General features: G+C 35.4%; 1 non-coding gene across 1 annotated transcript; it reads right to left on the bottom strand.

Moving 5' to 3' along the window:
- Positions 1-3,568: 3,568 nt before the first annotated feature.
- LOC142178663 (small nucleolar RNA R71) lies at positions 3,569-3,676 on the bottom strand. Its single transcript, XR_012706931.1, has one exon. It is a non-coding gene; the product is annotated as a small nucleolar RNA R71 (small nucleolar RNA).
- Between the last annotated feature and the right edge of the window lie 6,671 nt (positions 3,677-10,347).

The raw sequence follows: 10,347 nt of genomic DNA, 5'->3' as shown, positions 1-10,347 counted from the left end.
GAGACAGATTCTAGGGGAAAGGCTCCGGTAGAGCTTTGAGTCGACTTTTGGAGCGAGGTAAGTGTTGTGGCTAATCTTGACTCGAGGGATTAGGATTTGTTTGCCTATTTGCTACTAGTTTGAATATTGGATACAACGTATATGTGAGGTGATGAGTACTTGTGCGTTGTTATTGGGTTAAAGCATGCGGGTGGGACTTGTTTCTTGTCATTTCTTTCTTTCTTTTATCATGATATCCATGCTTAGACTAGTTAATTACTAAATTGATCATTCTTTCCGCATTGATGGGCTATCTGGGATAATTGAATATTGTTCCTGAAGAAGATATTGGTGTTGTGGAACCATTGTTGACATAAGATTTGATCTTGATTATTCTATCTCCCACTTGTTATATGTTCATTATTACATGATAAGTGAGAGTGTTAATGCACGAAGGGTGATGTCGTGCCGTATTTGAGTGTTAATGCACGAAGGGTGATGTCGTGTTATATTTGAGATTAAAAGCACGAAGGGTGATGCCATGTCGTATTTATCATCTTATGGTGAGATTAAGAGTAAAAGCACAAAGGGTGATGTCGTGTCGTTATTACTGTTTCATAGTGAGGCTGAGAGTAAAAGCACGAAGGGTGATGTCGTGCAGTTTTATTCATTATATTTGTTCATTTTGTTGATTGAAGGTTTATTGACTATTTCTTATTATCATTCTCTGTTGTAGTTATCGTATCTTGTACCCCTTCGCATGTCCCCTCCCACTAGTACTTGTTAATTCTTTATTTGTTGTTATTTTGTACGTATATTTCCGTTTGTGCAGGTTTATTTACGTGGGTGTCCTGTCATAGCCTCGTCACTACCTTGTAGAGGTTAGGCTCGACACTTACGAAGTATATTGGGTCGGTTGTACTCATACTATACTCTGCACTTCTTGTGCAGATTTTGGTATTGGTCCTAGCTGTCCGTGAGTCGTACCAACTCGGATTGGCATTTGGAGACTCGAGGTAGATCTGCTGCTGTCCGCAGACCTTGAAGTCCCCTTCCATTTCCCCTATTTACTGTTCTTTTCATTCGAGACAGTTGTATTTATTTCAAACCCTATTTTGTAGAGATTCTAGAAGCTCGTGAACTTGTGACTCTAGATCCAGGTTGCACTTAGATATTATTCGTTTTATGTCATTTGTGTTCCGTTTTAGTTTCTTTTCGGCTTAATTGGTCTTACTTAATTGAATTGAATTGAGAATTGGCTTAAAGATCCTCTAACGTTGGCTTGCCTAGCAAGTGAAATGTTAGGCGCCATCACGGCCCCGAAGGTGGAAATTCCGGGTCGTGACACATACATGAAACATACATTTCCAAGTCTAACCCTTGAAATCAAGAATGGAAGCAAAATAGTCATAGATGCATGTGTGAAATCTATATTTGCAAAGGTCACATTCGCATACATGGAACGTAGATTTGCAAGACTAACTCATGAAGTAAAAAGATGGAAGCAAAAGATCCATAGATGCATGTGTGGAATCTACGTACACAAAGGTCACATTCGCATACATGGAACCTACATTTGCAAGACTAACTCATGAAGTCAAGAGAGAAGCACAAGCGTTATAGTTGCAAAAGTGGAACATGACAAAAGCTGCTCATATTTTCCTATAAATAGCAAACTCTCTTTGTACAAGGATATCGAATCTTTGTAAGACAAGAACTAGTCTTGGTCTTCTTTTCTTTGTAGTAAAAATATTTTCTTAGTCTTTTAAATATTTCCAGTCTTTTAAATATCTTTTTTTAACTTTTCTTACTCCATAATGGAGTAATCTCTTTTCATTGGGATAGTTGATGAAACTTGATATATTTTATAATACAATCTCAGTTTTTATATATTCTTGGCTTGAAACGTTTTATTTACATTTCATACTGTGCTGAAATGATGGTTTTTAATTACTCTATTATCACGTCTATATATTTTATCTCTAAGTTATTCATATATTAATTTTGTAATTCTCTCGGAGCAAAGTTAATATATAATAACTGATGAATAAAATAGTAGAGTGAAAGTAATTTTTTAGTAAACTATTATTTTAAGTCAGTAATCTTGCTTGCCTCGGTTTTAATTCTCACAGAGGAATTATTGTAGGCAAGATTATTATTCCTTAGTAAAAATATTCTCACGAAGTTTTTACTTTCTTTTAGCACAATTCAAGCAAGAAAAATATTTCAGAAACGTCACTAGTCTTAAGTTGATTAATTAACATAATTCTCACGGAGTGTTATTAATTGGTTATTTCTTAGTGAGCAAAATATAATTGTATTAGAAATAAGAAATTATTCTTTAAAGAAATAAATGTAAAAATTGAGATTTTATTATAGTAATATTATCAAGTGAATTCAATGATTCCCAACTCTTTTTAAAATTATCTTTCAAAAGTTATTTGTTTTGTTTAAGTAATTAATAAGTTTTAAACATCACTCGCTTTTCATCAATTTGATTCTCTCAAATAGTAGTTAAAATATTACAAGTCTGTAGCATAGATTATCCAATCTCTGTGGGACGATATCTTAAACTATACTAGAATTTGACAGAGTACGAGCAGGAAATTCCAATACACATTGGCCTCGTCAAATTTTTGGCGCCGTTTTCGGGGATTGGCATACATCTACTTTCGATTAAATATTTTGTTACTAATTTGAGAATTTTTTATTTTTTTATTGCTGTTAATATTTTCACTATCTACTAAAAGTATTTCTTCCTAATACTTCTATCATTACCTTTACTGTAGTATATTAAATATAAGATTACTAGTACTTTTACCTATAATACTATTCTAACTTTATTTCTAATTACTATTATTTACTAGTACTACCTTTACTTATACTTAATATATTATCGTACCGTTTTTTCTAACTATTTTTGTTATCTTTGAAATTTCTTTTTGTTATTTTATTAACTACTAGTACTGCTAAATTGGTGTTAATTTATTATTATTTTTCTTCTCTTTAAAATTTTAGGTAGTTTATGACCCGCTCTTCTACAAAAAAGTTGGTTAGTTACGATCCAGAAATTAAAAATCTCTTCGATTGTGAAGGAAAGGACAAACATCATCTTCTCAAAGCATAGCTCGTGAAAGAAAAGAAGAATCAGGAAGTAGAAGACATTCAATCATCGGTATTTGTAGAGGGTCAGTTTGATAAAGTAGCACCAAGACCAGCAAACAGAAACCATAGGGATTATGCTAGACCTGACCGCTTCAACTGTGAATCTAGTGTCAGAAAACCCCCAGTGGCAACCAACAACTTTGAAATCAGGACTGGCCTGATTCAAACGATTCAACAGTCTTGCATCTTCACTGGAGACGCAAGTGAAGATTCACATAGTCATTTAATTGACTTTCTGGAACTTGTTGAAACAACTAAGTATAATGGAGTACCTCCTAAAGCTATCAAGTTAAGGCTATTTCCTTTTTCTTTAAAAGGAGATGCCAAGACTTGGTTGCGAAGTTTGTCACAAGGTTCCATTACTACATGGGACCAGATTACTCAAAAAATTTTAAATAAATATTTTTCCCCTACTAAAACCACAAAGTTAAGACAGGAAATATCTAATTTTTTTGCAGACTGACACTGAGTCAGTTTATCAAGCTTGGAAAAGATTAAAAGCAATGTTATAAAAATGTCCACACCATGACATTCCTGAACACATTCAAGTCTTGATGACCTTTTGTATAAGTACATTAAGGTCACTGATGAAAAGATGGAAAGCCAGAGTTCAACCCTCAAAAATCTAGAAATTCAATTACGCCAACTGGTAACTCTTGTGTCAGAAAAAATTCAAGGTCCCTTTCCAAGCAATACAGAGAAGAATCTAAAGGAGTACTTAAGGCCATCACCTTACGGTCAGGTAAGGAGCTTGATGAAATGGTAAGAATATTGAAATACCCTTTGAACCATCTGAAGGGAAAGAAGTCAAGAAAAAAGAAGAAAAAAATATTGAAAAATCGACTTCTTTCCCTGTGACAATTCCTTTTCCACAAAAACTGAAAAGAGAAAAGCTTGATAATCAATTTTCAAAGTTTTTGGAGATATTAAAACATATTCACATCAATATTCCTTTTATTGATGCTTTGTTACAAATGTTTTCTTGTGCCAAATTTCTAAAAGAAATTTTGTAAAATAAAAGAAAATTAGAAGAAGTTTATGTGGTAATGCTTACTGAAAAATGCAATGCTATACTTCAAAATAAGCTACCACAAAAATTTGGCGATCCAGGTAGTTTTACAATTCCATGCACTTTGGGAGGAGTATATTTTGAAAAAGCACTTTGTGATTCTGGAGCTTCAATTAACTTGATGCCATTTTCTATCTTTAGAAAATTAAATCTTGGTGAAATGAAAGACATAGGTGTTTCTCTTCAGTTTGCAGATCAAAGTACTAAGAAACCTAAGGGAATAATTGAAAATGTGCTAGTAAGAGTAGATAAGTTTGTTTTCCCTATATATTTTATAGTATTTGAAATGAAGGAATGTCACGATGAACCAATTATTTTAGGTAGACCATTTCTTGCCACAGGTAGAGCAATCATAGATGTCCATTAAGGACAACTAATTTTGAGAGTTGATGAAGAAAGAGTCATTTTTTATATGCAAAAGATATTAGGATTTTTAGGAGATGAGACATCATCTTCGTGCTTTTCGATTGACATGATTAATTATCTTACAGATGAATTCAAAGATGATCAATTAACTCCAGAACCAATGCAAAGATGTATGGCCAAATCTGGCACCATACAAGACGATGATCCTATCATCAGAAGAGAAGCTGAAATACTAGAAAAAGATTATGAAGATGTCGAGATACAACCAGAACAATTTCAACCAAAAATTGAACTCAAAGTTCTCCTATCTCATTTAAAATATGTTTATCTTGAGAAAGAATTATTTTCAGTAATTATTTCATCTTCTCTTATTGCGAGACAAGAACAAAAACTGATTGAAGTGTTGAAAGCATATAAAGGAGCCTTGGGGTGGACTATAGAAGATATCAAAGGGATTAATCTAGTTGATTGTACGCACAGAATTATCATGGAGGATAGCTACAAACCAATAGTCTAGCCCCAAAGGAGATTGAATCCAGCAATGTAAGAAGTAGCCAAAAAGGAGATCGTAAAGCTTTTGGCGGAAGGTATTATTTATCCCATTTCAGACAGTCCATAGGTAAGCCCTGTTCAGGTAGTACCAAAGAAAGGAGGTATGACAGTTATAAAAATTAAAAGTAATGAACTCGTACCTACAAGGACTATCACAAGATGGAGAGTCTGTATTGATTACAGATGTCTCAATGATGCCACTAGAAAAGATCATTTTCCTTTACCATTTATTGATCAAATGTTAGAAAGAATTGCAGGATATGGTTTTTACTGTTTTCTTGATGGTTATTCAGGGTATAACCAAATACCAATTGCACCTGAAGATTAGGATAAAACAACTTTCACATGTCCTCATGGAACATATACCTATAGAAGAATGCCATTTGATCTATGCAACACCCCTACTACATTTTAGCGTTGCATGTCAGCAAATTTTTCTGACATGACTGAATTTGTTTTGAAATTTTTATGAATGATTTTACACACTTTGGCAAAACATTTGAGGATTGTCTTCACCACTTGACCTTAGTCCTTAAGATATGTGAAGAGACAAACTTAATTCTTAACTGAGAAAAATATTATTTTATGGTTACTGAGGGAATTGTTTTAGGACATAAAATCACTGCTAAAGGAATAGAAGTTGATAAGGCTAAAATTGATTTTATAGCAGGATTACCCCCTCCCACAACTGTTAAAGGCATTAGAAGCTTTCTAGGTCATGTAGGTTTTTATAGACAGTTCATAAAAGACTTTTCAAAAATTTCAAAATCGTTGACTAACCTCTTGATGAAAGATATTAAGTTTGATTTTTTAGGTGATTGTTTGAAAGCATTTGAGACCCTTAAGGAAAAGTTATCAACCGCCCCTGTAGTTGTGTCCCCAGACTGGAATCAATCTTTTGAGGTCATGTGTGATGCTAGTGATACAGCAGTTGGAGCTGTTTTAGTCCAGAGAAAGGATAAGATCTTTCGTCCCATTTACTATACCAGTAGAACAGTGAATAAAGCTCAACTAAATTATGCCATAACAGAAAAAGAGTTACTGGCAATAGTGTTTGCTTTTGATAAGTTTTGCTCTTATTTGATAGGAACCAAGGTCACTGTTTTTACTGATCATGCAGCTTTAAAATACCTCTTAGCAAAGAAAGATGCTTGACATAGATTGTTAAGATGGATTTTACTTCTACAAGAATTTAACCTTGAGATACAGGATAAAAAAGGAACATAGAATCAAGTAGTTGACCATTTGTCTAGATTAGAAAATCGCCCACTTGAGTTTAGCGAAATAAAGGAAGAATTTCCTGATGAACACATTTTCTCAGTTAACTCAATTGTGACTCAACCACCCTGGTTTGCAGATATTGCAAACTACTTGGTTGAAAAGTGGATACCCCGAGAGCTCTCTTACCAGTAAAGAAAAAAGCTTATATCTGATGCAAAGTATTATTTGTGGAATGAACTTTACTTGTTTAAAAATTATGCAGATAATATAATTAGAAAATGTGTGACTGAAGAAGAGATGAACAAAATTTTATATCACTGTCATGATGGAGCAATTGAGGTCATTATGCAGCAAATCGAACAACCTTTAAATTTTTAGAAGCTGGATTTTTCTGGCACTCTCTTTAAAGATGCCCGAGCATATGTGTCAGAGAACAGGTACTATCACTAAGAGAGATGAGATACCATTGCAATCAATACATGTATATGAAATATTTGATGTTTGGGGAATAGATTTCATGAGTCATTTTCCTTCTTCTCATTCTTTTGAATATATTCTTGTGGTTGTGGATTATATGTTAAGATGATTGAATCCATCCCCACAAGGAAAAATGATGCTCGAACTTTTTGCAATTTTCTCAAAAAAAATATTTTTACCAGATTTGGCACAACACGAGTAATCATTAGTGACCAACAGTCTCATTTTATGAATAGATAATTTTCTGCTTTGCTGACAAAATATGGTGTGACTCATAAAACAAGAACGCCATATCATGCTCAAACTCAAGGGCAAGTTGAAGTTTTCAACCGTGAGTTAAAAAGAATTCTTGAAAAAACGGTTGGAATCTCAAGAAAAGACTGGGCTTTAAAATTAGTTGATGCATTATGGGTGTACCGAACGGCGTTCAAAATGCTAATTGGAACATCCCCATATAGATTAGTCTTTGGGAAAGCTTTTCATTAGCCAGTTGAATTAGAACACAAAGCTTTTTGGGCACTAAAACTATTAAAGTTTGAATTAGCCTCTGTTGGAAAAAATAAATTTTTTCAGGTTAATGAGTTGGAAGAAATGAGGTTGGAAGCATATGAAAATACAAAACTTTTTAGAGAAAAAAAACTGGCATGACAATTTGATCCGACAATTTTTTTTTAAAATCGGAGATCAAGTGTTTCTATACAATAGTCGACTCACGCTTTTCCCAAAAAAATTAAAATCAAGGTGGACATGTCATTATAATGTGACAAATGTTACTCCATATGGAGCAATTGAAATCCAACAGATCAATGGAGGTGACAAGTGTCATGACCCAAAATTCATTAATGGTCGTAATGGCACCTATCACCGCTGTCAAGCAAGCCAACAGTAGTTGATTAACTCGATTATTCATTTTAGTATTCTGAAATCAAAAATGTGCAACAAGTGTAGTATGAGTACGTAAATTCACGTGTACCCAGTAAGTATCTAGCCTAACCCCGGAGGAGTAGTGACAAGGGGTCGACATCGACACTCACTAGTGGTCCAATAATATCAGGTACAGTAAAGAGGTGAACAAATATGAGGCAGAGTAAATAAATAAAATAAACAAGTATAAATACGTGGTACAATTTTCCTCTTTACAATAGGCTCAAGCTCTCAATTAGCAAATTTCCTCCTCAACCGAAGCATATATATAAATATATAGTGGACCTCACCAAAATGGGTCGTTATACTTCAAATCAGGAAGAACTCACAGATACACTAGCTTCTAGCCAAATCAGGGAAAGATTTAGATACTCTAGCTTCTTGCCAAATATTACGCACGATTCCATGAGGATATTTTAATAGAAATGCCGAGGTGTACGACCCGATCCAACATAAATATTAAATTGTGCACTACCGAGGGTCGAACGACACGAACCATAGATGCATCTACTAAACAGCCGAGGCGAACGGCCCGCTCCCATGAGAGTGTGATACATAAATCCTGCCAAGGCGAACGGCCCGATCCCATTAGAATAAGAAACTTTAATAGGTCATTTACCCCACTCACGAATAAACGTGTGAGTTATAATTTCTTTAACGAAAAACCTTTCAATGAAACGTACATATATATATCGCGGACACCATTTCATAAGAGGAGTTTAGTTTTTTCGTGACTAATCATGAAACTCGTGAAGTCTCTACAATAACGAGTCTATCACTCTACGTATGTCTAGTTTCGAGTCATAATGCGAAATAAAAGAATTAAACGAGCAAAGATAATCTCTATAGTGCAAGTATAGCATGAGGTGAACCTAAGTCTACCCGGACAATAACATGGATCTAACTACGTACGATCGCTCGTCACCTCGTGCGTATGTAGTCCCCGCACTAAGTTTCACATATTAAATATATCACCTAGGGGTAGTTTCCCCCTCACAGAGTTAGGCAGGAGACTTACCTCGCCTCAATGCTTACTTTTCGGTCCACAATTGTACTTTAAACCCTCAACTCGGTGCTAAATGACTCGAAACTAGTCAAATAATATTTAAAATAGTCAATACATGTTTAAGAGTTAATTTCCTAACTATTAAAGTGATTTTCCAATCCAAATTGAAGAATTCCTAAAATTCGCCCCCGGTCCCACGTACCTGGATTCCGGAATTTGTTTAAGAAAATTGTTACCCATAACCTCATGAACTCAAATATGTGATTTATCCCCAATTCCATACCCAAATTCGGGAGCAAAATCCAAGAATACAAATTTTTAGGTTTTTCTTCAAAATCATAAATGTCTACAAATTTTCATGAATTTACAAGCCTAAATTTGTATTAATTCACAAGTGGTAGAAATCACTTATCTCAATTATTGACAGTAAAAATGGTGCTCCAAAATCGCTCCAAGGTCGGCTCTCATTGAGGAAATGAAATGAAAATGGCCAAACCCCGTTTTTATTAAAAACCTCACTGCATATCCACGATTTCCATTTCTGTGGTGCAATAGCCGCTCCTGCGGCTCCGCACCTGCGGAAATTCCATCGCAGGTGCGGTTCAAGCTCGTCCCAACATTTCCCGCATCTGCGGCCCGGCATCGCTTCTGAGCCTTCTGCGGCTCTTCATGCGCAGGTGCGGTCCCCCTTCTGCGGAACTTGACGACATCTGCGGTCCCTGCCTTCCCCGGCCAAAACCTCTTTTGTGACCCTCTTGGCCGCTTCTACGGATCCGCACCTGCGGCCAAAACTTCGCAGGTGTGGTTACACCAGATACCAGCTGCCTTAGCATTTTGCTTAGTCCAAAAATCGATCCGTTAAGCATTCGAAACTCATCCGAGGCCCCCGGGACCCCAACCAAACATACCAAAAAGTCCTAAAACATCATACTAACTTAGTTGAGCCTTTAAATCACATCAAACAACGCTAAAATGCGAATATCCCTCCTATTCAAACTTAATGAATTTTGAAACTTCCAACTTCTACAATTGATGTCGAAACCTATCAAATCACGTTTGATTGACCTCAAATTTTGCACACAAGTCATAATTGACATTACAGACCTACTCCAACTTCCGGAATCGGAATCCGACCCTGATATCAAAAAGTCTACTCCCGTTCAAACTTCTCAAAAACCCTTCAAATTTCTAACTTTCGCTAAATGACCCCGAAATGACCTAAGGACCTCCAAATCCACATCCGGACGCGCTCCCAATACTAAAATCACCATACGGAGATATTCCCAGACTCGAAATCCTAAACGGACATCAATAACATTAAAATACATTTCAATCCAAATTTATGAAATCCTTCCAAAATACCAACTTTTCACAATAGGTGTCGAAACGCTCCCGAGTCATCCACAATCCGATCCGGATATACGCCCAAGTCCAAAATCATCATACGTACCTGTTGGAATTCTCTCAAAAGTTAAACCTTATCAATTCTTCCAACTTAAAGCTTCCGAAATTAGAATTCTCTCCAAATCAATTTTGAATTTTCCGAATTTCCCGAATTTCAATTCCGATCACACGTACAAGTCATAAT

This window comes from Nicotiana tabacum, chromosome 24 (assembly GCF_000715075.1).
Source record: "Nicotiana tabacum cultivar K326 chromosome 24, ASM71507v2, whole genome shotgun sequence".
Taxonomy (NCBI): Eukaryota; Viridiplantae; Streptophyta; class Magnoliopsida; order Solanales; family Solanaceae; genus Nicotiana; species Nicotiana tabacum.
This window is presented reverse-complemented; position numbering and strand designations above follow the sequence as displayed.